Raw genomic sequence first — 21,866 nt, forward strand, 5'->3', positions numbered from 1 at the left:
CCCAGGACACAACTTACTTCCATCGCGGCGGGAGGCCAGCAGAGTGCTGGAGGAGGCATAAACAAGTTGTTGTGAGACGAGCATAGGAGCTGCTGTAGCTGCTGTCGGGCACTGTCCCTGCTGTCACCCTCACAGCCACTGTCCCCTGCTTCCTCCACAGCTGTGGCCTCTCGCCTCCCTCTCCCACCTCCTCCTACTGGCTGTGGCGCACTCTCCTCCCTCTCTTCCTCTGTCACCCGTCCTGTTGCCCCGCTGTCCTTTCGGCTACTTACAGCTGCGGGCCCTCAGGCTCCGGGCATGTCTGCGCGCTTCCTCTAGGCGGAGGCCCCCTTGGCGTGCAGTGACAGCGGCCCCTGCGTGTACCACATACAGCAGCAGAGGCGCCCTCGGGCTTGGGAGCCGCCTATCCCGGACATGCAGGGAGGAGAGACACGACAGAGAGAGAGGGCGGCCGGCGGAGGGGGCTCTCTGCGCGCACACGGGGGTGGAGGAGAGGGAAGGCTGAACGAGCGAGCGGGGAACGCTGCAACCTGTTGGCTGCTGACGGCAACTACAGCCCGGCTGCTCACTCAGCCCTCCTCCTGACTCCACATAACACGCTGGCTGCGGATTGTAATGTACAGTGCAGGAGTGTGATTCATACAGTTATATTGCAGACCTGGGAGCCTTGCATTGCCTGTGTACGTGTGCAGCACATCCGCGCCCTCATCTGTGTCAGTCAGCCAGCTTCATCTGCCACTCACTCCATGCATTACTGGACTTTGGCCTGGAGCACTGTGTGCAGTGGGTGACAAAATCACCTGGAAAGGGTAACCTAGCGACATGTGAACGTAGCATACTGATTTTCTACATGTATTAAAGAATGCTAATGACTCAGCAAACCTGGCCTCAATCCATTGGGGGAAGTCTGCAGTTAGATGGTAAAACTTTGCAGCATATATCAATTGCAGGTGCTGTACTGTAAGCGCTGTATCCTAAGATCCTTTAATTTTGACAACCCAGTATTCAAACAAACTAGCATGCATTGTTGAAGTAGCATACATTTAAAAAAAATGCCCCACTTAATGGAATTAATGTAAATACATTGTAGAAATACCATACATTTAAAGTGAAAAAGGACTCTAAAATAAAAAATGAACTAGCGATACTTACCTAAGGCAAGGAAAGGCTCTGGGTCCTATAGAGCCTTCCAGCTCCTCTCACGGATCCATAGTTCCACTGCTGGCTCTCCTGGTAGCAGTATTCAACCAAATTGGTCAAATACTGCTTTCTGCCACCAAAGGAGGCTTCAGCAGTCTTCAGGAGCCAAAGTACTCCCGAAGATAGGCAGGCTCCATACTGTGTCTGAACAAGCATGCTCTCTCCCTCAGGCTCAAGCAGGCGCAGTACAGAGCTGCCCGTCTTCAAGGGCTTTAGGCTTCCGAAGCCTCCTCCGGTGGCGGATACAAACCTTGGTAGCCAACTGTAAGGCTTGGTGGTGTATTCTCCACAGTCAGCATGCAACGCATGAGCTGACGTGAAGGAGGTACACACACTAGCACAAGGAAACAGGCTATCCCTAGTATAGTGGAGGGGAGGACTGACTCCAAAAGGAGATTGTGGCGCACAGAGCCGGTGCAGATCCGACAGCCACAAACAATGCTTTCGCTATAATGTCTCAGCGCAAAGTAGCGCTGAGCGCATAAACCAGAACTGAGGAGATCAGGACAGGTAGACAGAATGAACGCTTGCTAGCTAGCCGCTACTTAGTGACAGCAAGCGTCCACAACAAGACAGACTGGAATGAGGCAGCCAATGCGTGGCGGCGATGGCGTGCCTCACAAAGACAGGACAGGATAGTCAGGAAATAGCAGGATCAAGATAGATGAACGTAACACAGATAAATATACAATAAGTATGATTTCCTAGCGTTTTACAATCACAGCTATCAATGAAACTATTTGTAACGTCTGACTAACATATGTATATATCGGCAATGAACCGATATATGACATAAGCAGGAACACTGACTAGGACTGGAACCATACAGGGAACAGGACTCAGAAGGATTCGCTATCTCTTCGCAGAGATGAACGCAATCCACAAACGGTAACAGGACAGGATTCAGAAGGATTCGTTATCTCCTCGCAGAGATGAACGCAATCCACAAACAGGACCAGGAACAGGATAACTAGCTCAGCACGGGTGATCAACGTGCTAGAACTGACTAGCTGAACACAGGATATAAACAGTTCGTGTACGTATATATCAGCGTCACTGATGTATCAACGTAACACGAATACAAGGAAAATAATAAACGTGCTGGTATGCATATATATGGGCAATGAACCAATATATGATGCAAAACCAGCAAAGTATCTTTAGAACAAGAAACACGATCGGGGGCTGAAGCGACAGCAAGACAGGCTTAAACTGAAGCTATGAAAACCCGAGGAGTCCTGCAGGAAGCAGATCTTTATACTGAGGTCATCCAATGGGAGCAGACATGCAGATTCCCACACAGGTGAATGATAATCAGTCACAAGCTGACAGCAGGGAAAGGCAGACAAAGCTATGCAGCTTGCATGGAAAGAGATCAGAACTGCCTGAGCTGCAGCACTACTACTTCCAGCAATACCTGCTGCAGCAGCGATCATGACAGTACCCCCGCCCTTAAAAGCGGATTCCAGACGCTTTTCAAAACTGAAATTCCCAACAAAACAGTCTGACTGATAATTCATGATGACCGGGACAGCCCGGCAAGACCAAATTCCAGAATCAGTCCCCACAAGACTGGACCCATCAGAACCAGAACCTACAGAACCATGCCCATCAGTACTACAAGCCCCAGTGTGACACCCATCAGAACCATGATTTCCAGAAGAAAGCCCTCCGAAACTCCCTGAGCGATACCCACCGCCTTCCAGGAACCGTTCAAAAACGCCAAAGCCTTTGCAATGCCCACCGGGACTGTCTTTACCAACACAAAACCCACTGTTGAACCAGTCCAAGGCACCAGGACAAGTTTTCTCAGAGACCTCCCAGAACACCTTGAAGCTCCAAAGAGATCCCCATAGGTCAGAACGCCCCTTAGGCTCACATGGAGAACCATCAAGAACCCCTATGGAACCTAGGGCAATTCCCGAGTCAGGGCCACAAGGACAAACATCAAGATCAGGGCTTTCAGGGACCAGAACCATCTCTGGGCATGCAGGCAGACTGGCAACATCAGAACATGTTCCCACTAAGGAAGCATCAGAGCACGCTAACACCTTAGACACACTTGGGCATTCTGGCACACAAAGAACATCTGGGCACACTGGCACAAGAGAAACCTCTGGGCATGTCAAGGAACTGTGAGCCTCAGGGTCAGCCAAGACAGGACCAAAACCAGGACTGGCCAAAAAAAATTCATCATGACTAGACTTCGCAACTACTGGACTTTTACACGAGAATGCAGGATCAGACTTAGATGTCGCTGATTCCAGCAAAGTCAGTAACAAATCAGATTCAGGGGCACTAACAAGACAGGACAAATCTTCTGATGTATGCACTGAACCAGATAGGGACTCCACAACTACCTCTGGACTGGACAGAGACTCATCTAATACACTGGATTGGAGCTCATGAGGCGCTGCAGAACAAGTCAGTATTGCAGCAGCCCCCACTGGACTAGGCAAAACTGAGGAATTCCCTGGACAGGAAGGGTACTCTGGAACCTCTGCCACAGCGGCCAGAGAACCAGAATCTTTCAGGATACAGGGCTGGGTTTCAGGAACACTCATCAGACCGGACTGAAATTCTGAGATTTCTATTATTTTGACCAGAGAATCAGAATTATCCATGTTACAGGGCAAGACTTCTGAAACATTCAGAGGACAGGGCTGGAGTTCCTCGGCTGTTACAACACTGGAGAGGGACTCAACAACATTGGTTAAATCAGACTGTGTACAGGGCAAGGTATCTAACACACTTGCTGACGAGGACAATATTTCAATGGCTTCTGCTTTGCTGGGCAGAAATTCATCAAGTTTTATTAGAGCAGACTTTAATTCCAAAACAGCTGCTAGACAAGTGAATATTACTGCAACACCAACTGAGGTAAGCAGTGCCTCAGACTCCTCTGCTAGAGGGTTTGAAGTATCCAAAGTACTGGGTGAAGCATAAGACTCTGCGACCACAGCTTCACTGGACAGGATCACTGAACAGTCCATATTGCAGGGCAAAACCATGGAAGCACCTGCTGGACAGCATAATGATTCTGTGACCTGAGTTTCATTGGAGAGATCTACTGCACAATTCATGGTACAGGGCAAATTTACTGGAACATTTTCTGAACAAGGTAATAATTCTGCGATTTCAGGTTCACATAGCAGATGCTCTGAGCTATTCACGATACAGGGCAAATTTACTGGAACATTTTCTGAACAAGGTAATAATTCTGCGATTTCAGGTTCACATAGCAGATGCTCTGAGCTATTCACGATACAGGGCAAATTTACTGGAACATTTTCTGAACAAGGTAATAATTCTGCGATTTCAGGTTCACATAGCAGATGCTCTGAGCTATTCACGAAACTAGAGCGAGGTGTAGAAACAGGAAGATCAAGACACAATGTTTGCGCATCTGAATCACCATTCATTTGTAAAATTGGAAAATTCAGATGCTGGGGTTCTGAGGTTTCTAGACAGGATTGCCGGGACTCGGAAACTGATGTAGTGCATCTATTGGCATCTGCTGGATCAGACAGGAGTTGAACTTTATTAACACAGGTAATTTCTGCAGAAGTGTTTGCAGAGGCAGGCAAGATTTTTCTGGTGTCTGTTTCACTGAACAAAGACTCATGAGTACTGGCTAGACTGGACTCGGAAGTCAGCAGGACCTCTGGATTCTCTGCTGAGAAATTTGTGCAGGGCAAGGTTAAGAAAGTATCAGTGGCTTCTGTTTTACTGGGAAGTAACACTGAGTTATCCATGGTACAGGGTGGAATTGCAGGAACTTCAATTTCACACAAAAAGAGCTCAGAATCACCTGCTGAATCAGCGAAAGGTGCTGAAGCAGGCGGGTCAGAGCGCCATATTTGCGAATTCGGAGTCACATAAAAATCATCCAAAATCAGTTCCCACACATCAATCAAAGGAGCCACACAGTCATACCTACACACACCAGTCTCTATTAGGTTATAGGCTGACTTAATGCATGCATTCAATACCATTTCACTTTTTGCACTGTAAAATTGACAAAATGAACTTGAATCATTCTTCCATTCACAGACCAGGGCTTCCATCTCTCCCCTCTCGAATGCAGGATCCCATGCATACTTAACAGCGAAACATTTAGGCTGATCACAGTTGGCAGATATGATTGTGGCAGGCACATGTATAGGGTTAATTAGCAGGTGATTGGCAGATTCCTTATTCTTAAGAATCTCCAATACCTGTAGCAAGTGTTGAACTGTAGTGTATGCAAACTTCCCTTGGTTCACAAATAAGTTGATTTGTTCAATACTCTGTAATATCTCCTCATAATCATACTCAGATAATTCTTTTAAACAAAAATCTTTATTTTCCCTAGCCAGGGAGGAAAGTTCATTAGTAGTCTCATAAGTCCATTTAACTCCCCTGAAAGACAATTGCATTTCATTATCTGTTAATGGCAGAATCTCATTATAGGTCTCAGTCGCTAAGGATAACGACTCTGCAGATCGGACACGTTTCTTAGAACGTTTGCGTTTTGCCTTAGACCCTGCTGCCTTTGGTGATTTATTCAAAGCTGCAGGAAAATTATCAGGAACACTCTCTGCTTGCTGATCATTTTTGCAAACAATTGAAGGGGAAGCTGATTGGCCTGCTGCCAGGAGTTCATTTAGAGGAAAAGGCAATGGATCTATGCGCAACCAGTTATGGATTACAAACGCTAGAAATTCCAGCGGTCTCTCTTTCAAATCGGAATGATTGAGAACATCAAATGCCCACTGAAACAATTGCCCTTTAAACAAAATATAAACTAGCTGGAGTGCCCAGGTTGAAACAGGAGTCGCTTGGAGATCGGGATTGGCCAGGAACCTGGCACATTCAGAGAAAAACTCATTTTCTGTTTCAGAGTTAAGTTCTTCAAATTTCTTAAAGGAACAGGAACCATAATTAACAGTGTCATACTTTCTGGGAATCCCCCCCACAATGGGGATTGGTAAGGGGGTTTTCATAATGTAAGGCTTGGTGGTGTATTCTCCACAGTCAGCATGCAACGCATGAGCTGACGTGAAGGAGGTACACACACTAGCACAAGGAAACAGGCTATCCCTAGTATAGTGGAGGGGAGGACTGACTCCAAAAGGAGATTGTGGCGCACAGAGCCGGTGCAGATCCGACAGCCACAAACAATGCTTTCGCTATAACTTCTCAGCGCAAAGTAGCGCTGAGCGCATAAACCAGAACTGAGGAGATCAGGACAGGTAGACAGAATGAACGCTTGCTAGCTAGCCGCTACTTAGTGACAGCAAGCGTCCACAACAAGACAGACTGGAATGAGGCAGCCAATGCGTGGCGGCGATGGCGTGCCTCACAAAGACAGGACAGGATAGTCAGGAAATAGCAGGATCAAGATAGATGAACGTAACACAGATAAATATACAATAAGTATGATTTCCTAGCGTTTTACAATTACAGCTATCAATGAAACTATTTGTAACGTCTGACTAACATATGTATATATCGGCAATGAACCGATATATGACATAAGCAGGAACACTGACTAGGACTGGAACCATACAGGGAACAGGACTCAGAAGGATTCGCTATCTCTTCGCAGAGATGAACGCAATCCACAAACGGTAACAGGACAGGATTCAGAAGGATTCGTTATCTCCTCGCAGAGATGAACGCAATCCACAAACAGGACCAGGAACAGGATAACTAGCTCAGCACGGGTGATCAACGTGCTAGAACTGACTAGCTGAACACAGGATATAAACAGTTCGTGTACGTATATATCAGCGTTACTGATGTATCAACGTAACACGAATACAAGGAAAATAATAAACGTGCTGGTATGCATATATATGGGCAATGAACCAATATATGATGCAAAACCAGCAAAGTATCTTTAGAACAAGAAACACGATCGGGGGCTGAAGCGACAGCAAGACAGGCTTAAACTGAAGCTATGAAAACCCGAGGAGTCCTGCAGGAAGCAGATCTTTATACTGAGGTCATCCAATGGGAGCAGACATGCAGATTCCCACACAGGTGAATGATAATCAGTCACAAGCTGACAGCAGGGAAAGGCAGACAAAGCTATGCAGCTTGCATGGAAAGAGATCAGAACTGCCTGAGCTGCAGCACTACTACTTCCAGCAATACCTGCTGCAGCAGCGATCATGACACCAACGTTGCAACAATGACTTTGATGAACAGAGGCGCCAGCAGGATAAAAACAATAATTAAACGTTTTAAAATATGTTGGGGAGGCAGTGGTGGACTTACCTCCGAAAGCAGACTAGACTTCTTGTCTGACATAAATAAATAAACACTTTATTAGTACCCCAATAGATGCAACGCGTTTCGCAGGACCAAGCCCGCTTCATCAGGCAATAAAACGGGACAAAACAGTAGCTCTCAGGTAGCACGTATAGCGCACGTATAGCTACCTGAGAGCTACTGTTTTGTCCCGTGTTTTATTGCCTGATGAAGCGGGCTTGGTCCTGCGAAACGCGTTGTGCATCTATTGGGGTACTAATAAAGTGTTTATTTATTTATGTCTGACAAGTAGTCTAGTCTGCTTTCGGAGGTAAGTCCACCACTGCCTCCCCAGCATATTTTAAAACTTTTAATTATTGTTTTTATTCTGCTGGCGCCTCTGTTCATTAAAGTCATTATAGTGTCCACCCTTGGTGGAAGGGTGACCCACCCCTACCTTTCGTCTATCTACAGAGAGCGACTTCTTAACCCTGAGTGAGGACAGGTCTAATCTCCTCACCTGCATACACAGTGGTTGCCTCAGCGGTAACCCTCGTTTGTAAGTATAACCTTCTCACATTACATTATTCACTATTGTCCTGAGCATACTACACCATATTGGGCTCTCTGTGTCTTTTTCTTATAACATTGCAACAAGGGGGCCGTGAGAGGAGCAGGTAGACTCGATAACTATCAGAGCCTTCCCTCTCCTTAGGTAAGTATCTGGTTCATTTTTTTATTCCCACTAGCTTTAAAATGGAATCAATATCCCCTTGCCCACTCACTGGGCTGTGGGCTCGGTCCTAGCTTTGCATGGATACCTTTGTGTTTTATGCAAAACAATCAAATATAGCTTTATTGGCATGACCAAGATACATACACGCATTGCCAAAGTAAGGAAAAATGGACATGAAAGGAGGTGAGTCCACATAGATAGTGGACATTGCACACAAAGACCCCCACTGCTCGCTGGTCTAAGGGCTGGAAACTCAGACTGGAAAGTTAGTAGTACTGGTTGGTATTATGGGGTTAATTTACGTGCTGCATGACTTTGCACATGCTTAGTAGCATTTGTATGCTATTTTTGATGGATATGCTGTAATGATGGAACACCTGGTGCATGCTTGCAAGTATGGCACTCCTCCACTTTGCCATTATTTTTGTAGTTTTTTTATTTTGGATCACACTTGTGTCTGCAACATGTGTTGTGTGGAAACATAGTGCATGTTGCATCTTTTTTTTGGAGTGCTATGCAGAAATCTGCCTATTGAAAATGCAGCGGCCTCATAGAAAAGCATTGCACGTGTTTTCACATTACAGCAAAACATTGCTAAAGTGCACAATTGTGAATCTTCCTAATATAGAGTAATTGAAAATGTAACTTTCAATTGTTTCCCATACATTAATTTCCTGTTAATATGAAACAATTACACTATCAAAACGTGTACGTGGAGAAAGGGCACTGCAGTAATTTGGGTGAAGCCGCTAGAAGAATATCAATAAAATTACCGATATTCTACTATTGGGCACTGGCTATTACCGATAATAGAATATCTGTCATTTTTATTAACGCTATCTAACTCTATTCTCACACTAACCCACCGTCTACCTACTGCTAACACCGATCCCCTGTCCAATAAATAGACATAGACAAACACTTATATAGCGCTTTTCTCATGGCAGACTCAAAGCGCCAGAGCTGCAGCCACTAGGGTGCGCACTACAGGCAGTAGCAGTGTTAGGGAGACTTGCCTAAGGTCTCCTGCTGAATAGGTGCTGGCTTACTGAACAGGCAGAGCACCATCTTCCACTGCTGTTTTTCGCTGATCACACAAATCCAAAGTCCAGTGCCCAAATTATGCACTGGGCGGTGCTATAGCCTATGCAGTACTCATTTTACCATAAGGCCTCCAGCGGAAAAATGAGGACGTTGATCAAAACTGCATAGAGATCAAACAAAAGTACTCTTAGTAGCAATTCTGGTTGGATTCAGTTGTTTATTTATTTATTTTAAAAGCAGTTGCTTCTTCTTCAGAATGGCAACTTTTCTTTAACCACTTCCTATCTGGACGGATATATACGTCCAGTGTATTTGGGGAGAGTGCACCACCAGATTGTTACTAAATGAGGCACATGTGGTATCATTTTAACCGTGACAAGTTGTAGAATACATTTTGGTGTGTCTTTGTAATGATCTGCTCAGCTGCCTGTGCAGGCAGGCAGCTTTTTGACCATTGTTTAGGTTTGCATGCTGCAGGACTCTGGAAAGGAGAGCTTCTGTCAGTTTTGCAGCTTGTGCTTGCTGAGGAATTTGCATACGTTGTCATGCAAATTGCCTGGCCACATTCATTGGAGGCGTGTACTATAAGTACTATGTGTTTTCCACAATGCTTGGCTGGTCATAAGGATTCCTTCCTGTGAAACACTCCTGGAGGAGTGTCAGCCTTACTCTCTGTTTGAAGATCAGCTTAGAGTAATTTCTGAAACTGCGCTAGGCAGGTTCCCCTAGTGCAGTTAGGATTGCTTATCTGTTTTGTTTGTTCTGTTGCGATTGTCCTGTCCCAGCGGTGGTCGACAGGAAATCGTTCTGATCTCTGTTCTTGGAGTATAGCTGGTGCAGCGGTTGCTACCAGCTATCTCTTCTGATCTGTCTCACTTGGATCGCACTAGCATCTTGCGCTAGCGCTGTGGATCCTTCTGTTCTGTCTCCTTGGATCGCGCTAGCCACTTTCCGCTAGTGCTGTGAATCCTTCTGTTCTGCCTTCCTGGATCGCACTAGCATCCTGCGCTAGTGCTGTGGATCCTTCTGTTCTGCTACTCTGTCTGCCTGGATCGCACTCGCCTAGCGCTAGTGCTGTGGATCCTTCTGTTCTGCTACTCTGTACCTGGATCGCACTAGCATCCTGCGCTAGCACTGTGGATCCTTCTGTTCTGTCTTCCTGGATCGCGCTAGCCACTTTCGCTAGTGCTGTGGATCCTATCTCTCGCTTGTCCCTGTTTTCGTGTGTCTGTCTTGTCTGCTACGAACGCTTGCTGGAGGCTCGGTGAGGTAACCGTTAAGCAAGCGCTCGTGTCCTCTGTTTCATGTTTGTCTGTCGATGGTTAGTTAGGTGTGCTTGTCTCTATTGTGCTTATCACGTGGAGACCGCGCATGAACGCGTGCACTGTTGCGAATGAGTGCGGTGTTCGCGTTCAGTTAGCGTTTGTTATTTTCCGTATCTCCTCATTGTATGTTTTGCTGTGCCTTTGCTACTCTCGTGCTCCACCTTGCTGTAGCCTTGTGTCACGTCTGGCGATCGCACCTCTCGCGATCGCGTTCCTACTTCTTATCTGCTGTGGTGTGTGCACCGTCGTGGGTTGACGACTAGTTTGGTGCACACACATACAACCTGTCCCTTTGCTCGTTTTCTTGCGATTGCGTTCTGCGCTTCGTACAATTCCTGTCTGGCATTTGTGGAGGTATAGAGGATTGGTTCCTCTGCACTCCACAACGCCATCTGCCGACAGGAATTTCCCTCTACGGGTGCGTAGCACCTTTTGCTGGGTTCCTGCAATTATACGCTTGTGGAGGATTTCCGCCGTATCAGTGCACGCGTTGTGCGCTGATCACGGAGGAAGTTCCACAATCGTTACAGTCTTAAAAGAATCTGTATTGTTAAAACCGCACAAAAGTAAACATACCAGTGCGTTAGGGAACATCTCCTATTACCCTCTGTCACAATTTCGCCGCTCCTCGCCGCATTAAAAGTGGTTAAAAACAGTTTTAAAAAGTTTGTTTATAAACAAACAAAATGGCCACCAAAACAGGAAGTAGGTTGATGTACAGTATGTCCACACATAGAAAATACATCCATACACAAGCAGGCTGTATACACCCTTCCTTTTGAATCTCAAGAGATAATTTGTGTGTTTCTTTCACCCTGCAGCTATCTTCCACTGAAGTGTCAGGCTGTTTCTTACTGCAGAGTGCAGACAGCTCTGCCCATATGTAATTCATCAGTATGTGAAAGCCCAGCCAGCTCAGAGGAGGATTTATCCAGCTTGTAAAAGATAAGAGAGAAGAGAGAAGCTGCCCTAATCTAAATAATACACAGGCAGTGTGCAGAGAGGGGCCTAGAGGGGGGAGATGCATCACAGAACCACAACACTGAAGAACTTGGCAGCCTTCCAGACACAGGCTGACAAGTCTGACAAGAGAGAGATAAGTTGATTTATTACAGAGATGGTGATAGTAGAACGTGCTGCAGTAAGCCAGAACACATTAGAATAGCTTTTGGAACTTGTAGGATGATAAAAAACAGGATGCAATTTTTGTTACGGACTCTCTAAAGCTTGGACACACGTCACATAAAAAATGGGTAGGGACAAACTCAATCCAACATAAAAAAGTAATTTTTGACTAACGTCCCCGTTCTGGGCTCTCTGGCCATCCTGGGTTGTTGAGCCCAGCTAGTTCCACTAGGAGGGTTGAACCTCCCCAGCTGAACCCATCCAGTAGTCCGTCATGGCTTCAGTATTTATATTGTGTCGTGGTTTCCAAGTAAAGCTATTGTTACCGGATATGTTATTCCCTACATTCTGTACTGTTATATGTTTTTATTGTCAACCTTAATAAAATTGTTTGAAATTGAAAAAAGTAATTTTCAAAATTATGATCAAACTTGGGAAAGTCCTAACAAAACTACATGAGACATATGTGGTAACATTTTAACCTTGATAAGTTGTAGAATGGAGTTTATAAAGTTTTAAGGTTGAGGCCCATGTCTTGTGTATTCTTTTTAACCAGTTCGGCCTATCTGGACGAGCTTCCTCGTCCAGATAGGCACTGCTGCTGCCGCCGGCTGGTGCGCGCGATCGGGCGCGCTCCCGCTGCCCGCCGCTAGCCCCCCGATCAGTGAATGGGAATATAATCCCCATTCACCGATCTACCTTCCCCGCAGAAATACTGACGCTTTCTCTCCAGAGAGCACAGTATTTCTGCCCCCAGGAAACATCTCCCCAGCATTTTAGTTCCTGGATGCGAGATCGTTCGCATCCAGGACTTTTTTCACTGTGGCCATCTTGTGGCCAAATAGTAAACTGCACCAACATACAATTTTAATAAAAAAAAATATATATAATTTTACATTTAAAATTAGCAGTTTCCCTCCCACACCAAAAATTACCCACATCCACTTTTTTTATTAAAAAAAAAAAATTAAAAATACAATTAAAAAAAAACAAAAACAACATAAATAGTTACCCAAGGGTCTGAACTTTTTAAATATGCATGTCAAGAGAATATGTTATTATATTATTTAAAATTATAAGCTTATAAATAGTGATGGACGCAAATTGAAAAAATGCACCTTTATTTCTAAATGAAATATCGGCACCATAAATTGTGATAGGGACATCGTTTAAACGGTGTAATAACCGGGACAGATGGGCAAATAAAATACATGAGTTTTAATTACGGTAGCGTATATTAATTTCAAACTATAATGGCCAAAAACTGAGAAATAATTAATTTTTTTCATTTCTTTCTTAATCTTCCTGTTAAAATAGATTTAGAAAAAAATAATTCTTAGCAAAATGTATTACCCAAAGAAAGCCTAATTAGTGGCGGAAAAAACAAGATATAGATCAATTCATTGTGATAAGTAGCAATAAAGTTATAGGCGAATGAATGGGAGGTGAACGTTGCTCGGATGCATGAGATTTTCGGACTGCGGCGCTGAACCGGTTAATCAAAAACAATCAAAAGCAATTACATTTTCGCATATTCTGTACCAAAATAAAAGACCTGTGAAATGAAAACAAAGTGACCGAATATAAGAGAAAAAACATGTATTGTTACCTTAGTAACTTGGCTTTTTAAATCTGTATACCATGAGGGTATATTACTGTTATTTTTGCAAATAATGTCTCATAATCATCGATGGTGTACAATGAGAAATCAAAAAACACAGGATGGATAAGCAAATACAATTTGTCGGTTTAACTTATAGTTAGCACTCTTTATTGTAAAGCTATAATGCATGTAAATGGAGAAATAGTGTGGTTTTTTTTCTATTTTTTTAACCTTAATTTCCCTTTAAAATGCAGAGAAAATAAGGTATTTACTAAACAATTTTCACACATTAAAAGCCTAATTTGTCCTGAAAAAAACAATGTATAGGTCATTTAGCTGTGATAAGGAGTAATAAAGTTATTGGTGAATGAATGGGAGCAGCGCTGATATGTGAAAATTGCTCTCGTCCTCAAGTGGTTAATGCAAACATGAATGAAACAGAGTTACAGAGTACCCAGCCCATGGTGAGCCAGAACTCTTAGGAGTGTGTAAGGGGCTACAATGCACCAAAAAGCCCTCTTACTAAAATGCTATGGAAAAAAAAGTTTGCTTTTTTAAAACAAAGTATTTGTAATAATTTAAGTTAGAGTTGCCTCCGAGATTTCTCCCAGTGCATTACTGCTGAAATATGCAAATTATCCATTGTTGTACCTGTAAGCTAAACACACCACTAGAACATCTGGAATGCAATGATGTGTCAGCTTGTTAAATATACAGAGCCACAATAATCCAACATCTACACTTTCCTTCACTTGAGCTTACCTCTGTCATGGTTTACAAATCAAAGTAACATTTTATTCCTGTCCAATGACATCTGGCCAAACATGCAGTATCTGCCGTCTCTGCTTCAAATGAGCTGCCATCTTGATTTTTCTTTTGGAAAGGACTTTGCTGGCAGAGATTGTCATTTACCAGATTACTGAGTAGATTGAATTTTTTTTTTTTTAAATACTGTTCAATCTTGAGTAACGAAAGAAAACATCCATACCGGAAGCCTGATCTGGTGTAATACGGTAAGGTGGTGCAGTGCAAATATATCAAACGATAATATACTCACAAATGTGGGTTGCTGAAGAAGCGACCACTCACATGGGCATGTGGGGAAGTGCCATCCCCACTCGGCCTTGTTCGTGTGGTGTTGGATGGTCAGTAAATTAAAATTTATTCATGTACCATAGCCTAAAATCACACGTTTCCGCCCGTGGGCATTTGTCAAGTGCTAGACACCACAGTATCCACGATTTGGATTGTTGACATAGATTATCAAGACTAGTGGAACTGATTATTTTGAAAAGAGAACCTTCCATACACACATTTTACACTTTAGTAAGACTCATTGCTGCCTTCATGTTGTGAACTGCACACCAATTTGGTTTGATCCCCTCCACCCCACCTTTTTTCAGGGCACTGTATTTTTGGTAAATTTAAATAGACAATATACAGTACTTAGTAGTTAAATGTGTAAGCCAGCTTGCCATTTTTCCAGAGTTGAGGTGTTGTTAAGAGTATTGTGAGAATATTGGCAGTGTGAAAGGTTGATGTGAAACCCTTACTGTCCATGGTGCCATTATGTGTTTTAGGGCTTTTATAACATCAGGATAGAAAGGATTCTCAATCACCTATGTCCCCCCCAGCACTTTATTTTTTCAGGTGTGTTGAGGGGCATGGGTGACCGGGGAAAAGGGTTGGCGGCAGGGATCCAGAGTCTGTGTACCTCATTGGTATTTCAGGGCTAGCGATAGCTCACATACTTCAGCTCCAGCTCAACCCCCGTGCACGAGTGCCAGCATAATATTATGCTTCTCTCCGTGCTGCTGGAGGGGATCAAAGTGTCATTTGTACGACACTTTGACCTACATAGAAAGACCAGATCCAGCAGTGGCACCCCATACTTATATTGCAAAGTGCAGCTGTGGTGAAGGGGGGGAGGGGTTGGCAGCGATCCTAGCATTTTGATTTGAATATAATTACACTGTCGTTTTTTGTTTGTTTTTTTATCGGCTACAGCACCATCTAGCAGCAGCAACTTTCTCTATGTCTAACTATGTCCGACATTGGACCTATAGATGAAAAGGCCAATGTTGGACATAGTCCGACATATATTTGAAAAGGGTTAAAGATTGTTTAGCTAGAATCACACTAAAAAAAACCTGACAAGGCAGGGCTTTTTCAAGCCACAACCTAACCACTACTTATAATTGTAAGCCATCAGTGGTTCCACTCATGCTAAGTGTGGATAAAGTTCTGTATTGATTTTGGGGGGTAAACTAGAACTCCGAACATTAAAGACTGGCTCTGAAAAGCAGCCTTATAATATACTGTAAGTGAAAGTCATTAACTGTGAAAATGATAATAAAAGATAAGCATTCTGTACACCTCACTAGTGTTTAAGGAAAGCTTTGGCTTTTACATTTATACCTCAAGGTTGCATGTAACCGTTATTACAAACAAACGCTATCAAAAATAACAGAAGTCAGGAAGAGGCAAGCCCTTTTTAGATAACTATACATGCAGAACTGGAGTTGCCGGGGTAGGTTGATGGATGTTAGGATCCCGCATTAAACTGCTAGAGCCACTATGCAGCAGAGAGCATTGCCAGCTCTACTCTGTATTTTTAGAATTGGTTTACATGCCTTTATGTAGAGTTCTGAAAATAGTCAAAATGAGGTTTTCTGAAAGGAATCTCATTGTTTAAGCGGAAGTTAAGACCTTAGTTTGTAAACACAACATTTAAGAAAATAAATTTTGTGAATGATGGCTTACATCCTTGAGAAGACAGGGCACTGAAGGGTCAGCAAGAAGAGAAATAGTTGATATTTAAAATAAATAAATCAGAGTAACAGAGGCTTATTATTACCAGCTATTTGAATTGCTGAGTTAACAAGGTGAATTTACCACTGCTAGCATAGTGTTTTATCAGCAAAATGAAATGTACATTGTGAATTGCCAAAGAAAGGGATAGTTATTTAATTCTCATTTACTGTTACCTACATTCAGTGACATTACCTGGAAGCAGCAGCTGTGAGGCCTTGTTCACATTGCGTTCGGCTTGCATGTCCATCCGCGTTGGGCTGTTTTTGAGGCGCCTTTTTTCCCGATTCCCGGCGCTTGGGTGGGCGATTCGTTTTTGTGCTTAGCGATTTTCTAAGTGTTTTTTCCGAGCAGTTTTGTAATTCACTCCCTGACGCAAGTCAGGAAGTGAACTCTTTGACCCGGAAAAGAATAAATACAATGTATTTATTCTTAAAAACGCAATCGCTACACAAAGCGATTTTGTGAGCGTTTTGCGTTTCTCCTATACTTTCCATTGAGGCGGAATCGCCTCAAAAATGGTACACGCACAAAGTATTTGAAATTTAAGTTAGAGTTGCCTCCGAGATTTCTCCCAGTGCATTACTGCTGAAATATGCAAATTATCCATTGTTGTATCTGCAAGCTAAACACACCACTAGAACATCTGGAATGCAATGATGTGTCAGCTTGTTAAATATACAGAGCCACAATAATCCATCATCTACACTTTCCTTCACTTGAGCCTACCTCTGTCATGGTTTACAAATCAAAGTACCATTTTATTCCTGTCCAATGACATCTGGCCAAACATGCAGTATCTGCCGTCTCTGCTTCAAATGAGCTGCCATCTTGATTTTTCTTTTGGAAAGGACTTTGCTGGCAGAGATTGTCATTTACCAGATTACTGAGTAGATTGAATTTTTTTTTTTTTAAATACTGTTCAATCTTGAGAAAAAGAACACATGCATACCGGGAGCCTGATCTGGTGTAATACGGTAAGGTGGTACAGTGAAAATATATCAAACGATAATATACTCACAAATGTGGGTTGCTGAAGAAGCGACCACTCACATGGGCATGTGGGGAAGTGCCATCCCCACTCGGCCTTGTTCATGTGGTGTTGGATGGTCAGTAAATTAACATTTATTCATGTACCATAGCCTAAAATCACACGTTTCGGCCCGTGGGCCTTTGTCAAGTGCTAGACACCACAGTATCCACGATTTGGATTGTTGACATAGATTATCAAGACTAGTGGAACTGATTATTTTGAAAAGAGAACCTCTTGATCACACTCCAGCGTGGAAACAATGGCCTCCCATACACACACTTCACACTTTGGTAAGACTAATTGCTGCCTTCATGTTGTGAACCGTACACCAATTTGGTTTGACCCCCTCCTCCCCACCTTTTTTCAGGGCACTGTATTTTTGGTAAATTTAAATAGACAATATACAGTAGTTAGTAGTTAAATGTTTAGGCCAGCTTTCCATTTTCCCAGAGTTGAGGTGTTGTTAAGAGTATTGTGAGAATATTGCCAGAGTGAGAGGTTGATGTGAAACCCTTACTGTCCGTGATGCCATTATGTGTTTTAGGGCTTTTATAACATAAGGATAGAAAGTGGAGTAGAAATGAAAATGTAACCCTTTTTCTCAATCACCTATGCCTCCACCCCCCCCCCCCCCCCCCAGCACTTTATTTTTTCAGGTGTGTTGAGGGGCATGGATGACCGGGGAAAAGGGTTGACGGCAGAAATCCGGAGTCTGTGTACCTGTGTGGTATTTCAGGGCTAGCGACAGCTCACATGCTTCAGCTCCAGCTCCACCCCCGTGCACGAGTGCCAGCATAATATTATGCTTCTCTCCGTGCTGCTGGAGGGGATCAAAGTGTCATTTGTTCGACACTTTGACCTACAAAGAGAGACCAGATCCAACAGTGGCACCCCTACAATCGGCCCAAGTGCATAATACTTATATTGCGGGGTGCAGCTGTGGGGAAGGGGGGGGGGTTGGCAGCGATCCCAGCATTTTGATTTGAATATAATGGCACTGTGCCGTTTTTTGTTTGGTTTTTTATTGGCTACAGCACCATCTAGCAGCAGCAACTTTTTCTATGTCTGACTATGTCCAACATTGGACCTATAGATGAAAAGGCCAATGTTGGACATAGTCCGACATACGGTATGTTTGAAAAGGGTTAAAGATTGTTTAGCTAGAATCACACTAAAAAAAAAAACCTGACAAGGCAGGGCTTTTTCAAGCCACAACCTAACCACTACTTATAATTGTAAGCCATCAGTGGTTCCACTCATGCTAAGTGTGGATAAAGTTCTGTATTGATTTTGGGGGTAAACTAGAACTCCAAACATTAAAGACTGGCTCTGAAAAGTAGCCTTATAATATACTGTAAGTGAAAGTCATTAACTGTGAAAATGATAATAAAAGATAAGCATTCTGTACACCTCACTAGTGTTTAAGGAAAGCTTTGGCTTTTACAGTTATACCTCAAGGTTGCATGTAACCGTTATTACAAACGCTATTAACAAAAACAATCAAAAATAACAGAAGTCAGGAAGAGGCAAGCCCCTTTTAGATAACTGTATACATGCAGAACTGGAGTTGCCGGGGTAGGTTGAAGGATGTTAGGATCCCGCATTAAACTGCTAGAGCCACTATGCAGCAGAGAGCATTGCCAGCTCTACTCTGTATTTTTAGAATCGGTTTACATGCCTTTATGTAGAGTTCTGAAAATAGTCAGAATGAGGTTTTCTGAAAGGAATCTCATTGTTTAAGCGGAAGTTAAGACCTTAGTTTGTAAACACAACATTTTAGAAAATAAATTGTGTTAATGATGGCTTACATCCTTGAGAAGACAGGGCACTGAAGGGTCAGCAAGAAAAGCAATAGTTGATATTTAAAATAAATAAATCAGAGTAACAGAGGCTTATTATTACCAGCTATTTGAATTGCTGAGTTAACAAGGTGAATTTACCACTGCTAGCATAGTGTTTTATCAGCAAAATGAAATGTACATTGTGAATTGCCAAAGAAAGGGATAGTTATTTAATTCTCATTTACTGTTACCTACATTCAGTGACATTACCTGGAAGCAGCAGCTGTGAGGCCTTGTTCACATTGCGTTCGGCTTGCATGTCCGTCCGCGTTGGGCTGTTTTTGAGGCGCCTTTTTTCCCGATTCCCGGCGCTTGGGTGGGCGATTCGTTTTTGTGCTTAGCGATTTTCTAAGTGTTTTTTCCGAGCAGTTTTGTAATTCACTCCCTGACGCAAGTCAGGAAGTGAACTCTTTGACCCGGAAAAGAATAAATACAATGTATTTATTCTTAAAAACGCAATCGCTACACAAAGCGATTTTGTGAGTGTTTTGCGTTTCTCCTATACTTTCCATTGAGGCGGAATCGCCTCAAAAATGGTACACGCACCGTTTTGCTAGCCGTACAGCGCACAGACCCGTGCTGATATGAACCTTCTGGCGCCCTCCAGGGCAGCCACGGTCACATAGGCTCTCCATCCTTAGGCTTAGTCTTTTTAGTTCGTTTAGTTCGTTTCTTAGTCTTTTTTTTTTTTTTTAACTTAGTTTAGTTTAACTTAGCTTAGGTCTAGCTAATTTAGCTTGTAGCTAGTTTGTAGCAATACAACTATCCCAGCGCACAAGCAATCCCAGGCGCGCAGCAGCACTGCTCCTACCCGGCAGCCTGATCACTGCTCTCGTGCTGCCCGTGCTGCCCGGCGCTCCACTGTTGTCCAGCCAACGAGCCCTGGAGCACTACCTCATCCGACGGAAGCCTCACCCGACGGAAGCCCAGAACACCGCTCCGAGGATCTCTGCCTTCCACGGCTGAGGACCGCACCACCTGAAGACTCACCGCTCCACCAGTCTCCAGCCACAACCTGCCAGCCTCGGATCCGCTCCCGCCCGACAGCAACAATCACCTCCCGTTCCGGCTGCCACGAACACCCACGAGCCACCCGCATGCCGCGGGTGGGAATCAGCATTGCTGCCGACACCATCTCCTCCACAGGGCCACCCACATGTTCGCCGGCCTCCATCCACAGGGCCACCCACGTGCTGCCGGCCTCCATCTTGGCCCGCAGGACTAACACAGCCGAGGGCGACACTGCTGCTCAACCCACCCTGCACCAGCGGTGCCAAGGTCCTGGCCCCAGCCCAGCTGCTGCAGTACTCCCCCCCCCCCCCCACTCCATCTGGATTGGAGTTCTGTCTGCCTGCCTGCTCGGCTACATAGTGGACGCCCATGCTGATCCACACATCTGCAGGCCCCCCCACGTGGCCCTCCTGTCCAGACACTGCTGCTGCTGTCCTGCATTGATCCCAGCCTCCACAGTCATGCCCTGATCTCTGCAGATGGCAACCTCCAGAGGGGCACTCTCACTCTCACCCCTTAAGGACATCTGGGTCCCCTGAACAACCGCCACTGCCTGCATGGATCGGGCCAGGTTGCTGCTCTCTCTCTCGGTCACAAGGTGAGACCCCCGCCTGCTACACAGGGTGTATGACTGCCTGTTGTGATATGATATGATGATGATGATGATGATGATCTGCTAATGGAAGACATGAACTGCCTGCTTAACTGATAAAATTGCCACAAATCCCTGCCTGCATGTATACTATGATCTACGTTCCAACTACTCCTACAAACTGTTAACTACCCCTATAAACTGGTAACGTGGTCCATAACCTGTATAACTTTACAAGTGCCGGTATAACCGCCTGATCACGCCACATTACTGCCACAACACTGTACCGCTGAACTGCTGTCGCTTAACTGCTGCTGTATAACTATTGCTGCCTGCATTATTGTCATGTGCTTTAATCTACTGCTGTATACTTGTGCCACCTCCCTCATGTGCGGACCCTAGCCCTGCCAACGCCCCACAACCGTGCCGTGCTACGGCGGTGCGGCTGGTGGTTAATCTGTCGACCACCAGGATTCCAGTTAAACCATCCCCACTGCTTGCCAGGGCACCCTGCACCATCCCTGACTGGGCCCCCTGTCCCTTGACGTGACCGGCATCCCCGGTATCCGGTATGCCGTAACCGCCACCCTGGGCCATCCCTGACTGGGCCCCCTGTCCCTTGACGTGACCGGCATCCCCGGTATCCGGTGTGCCCCTACCGCCACCCTGGGCCACATCACTCATGGCTTTGTGAACAGCACTCATAGCTATGGGAACAGAGTCAGCCTCACAGCATATCACCATCCTGTCCAGAGAGGAGCTCCTGAAATGGGAACCCCCCGCCAGTAGCAACCTACCAAAGGATAACTCCCTGTGGGGCGCAGTCACTGAACACATCAAACATCTTAGAAGCAGAACTGCAGGTGCCACAAACAAACGTTACAGAGGGAGAAGAGCCAGTGCACTTGTGAGACTCAAGAGGAAAGGACTTCGCTCCTCCATCCCTGCCATCCTGCTAGCGAATGTTTGCTCTCTCCCCAACAAAGTGGACGAGCTGCTCCTACTACTTGGCAGCAAATCCTCAATCAGCAGGAATACCCCGGTTCTCTGCTTCACGGAGACCTGGCTGAGCGAATGCGTCCCTGACCACTCCCTGCAAGTACCAGGCTACGACCTCCTCCGAGCGGACCGCGACCCTGCGCTCTCGGGGAACAAGAAGGACGGGGCATCTGCTTTTACATTAACACTACCTGGTGCACCAACACCTCCATCCTCAGCAAGGTCTGCTCCCCAGAAGTCGAGTTCCTAGCCATCATCTGCAGACCACTGTACTCCCCCAGGGAGTTCTCATCCCTCATTCTTGTCGGA

The 21,866-nt window shown here is 44.8% G+C and overlaps 1 protein-coding gene across 3 annotated transcripts in view; it reads right to left on the reverse strand.

Annotated features, from left to right (window-relative positions):
* The window catches only part of NR3C1 (nuclear receptor subfamily 3 group C member 1), a 237,102-nt gene extending 236,358 nt beyond the window's left edge, over positions 1-744 (reverse strand). The window contains exon 1 of one of the 3 annotated variants that reach the window (XM_068277495.1): positions 659-744. The gene's annotated coding sequence lies outside the window, so the exon portion shown is untranslated. The other 2 variants (XM_068277493.1, XM_068277494.1) reach the window with 2 other exon arrangements.
* Between the last annotated feature and the right edge of the window lie 21,122 nt (positions 745-21,866).

The sequence above is a fragment of the Hyperolius riggenbachi genome, chromosome 3, assembly GCF_040937935.1.
Source record: "Hyperolius riggenbachi isolate aHypRig1 chromosome 3, aHypRig1.pri, whole genome shotgun sequence".
In the NCBI taxonomy this organism is placed as follows: Eukaryota; Metazoa; Chordata; class Amphibia; order Anura; family Hyperoliidae; genus Hyperolius; species Hyperolius riggenbachi.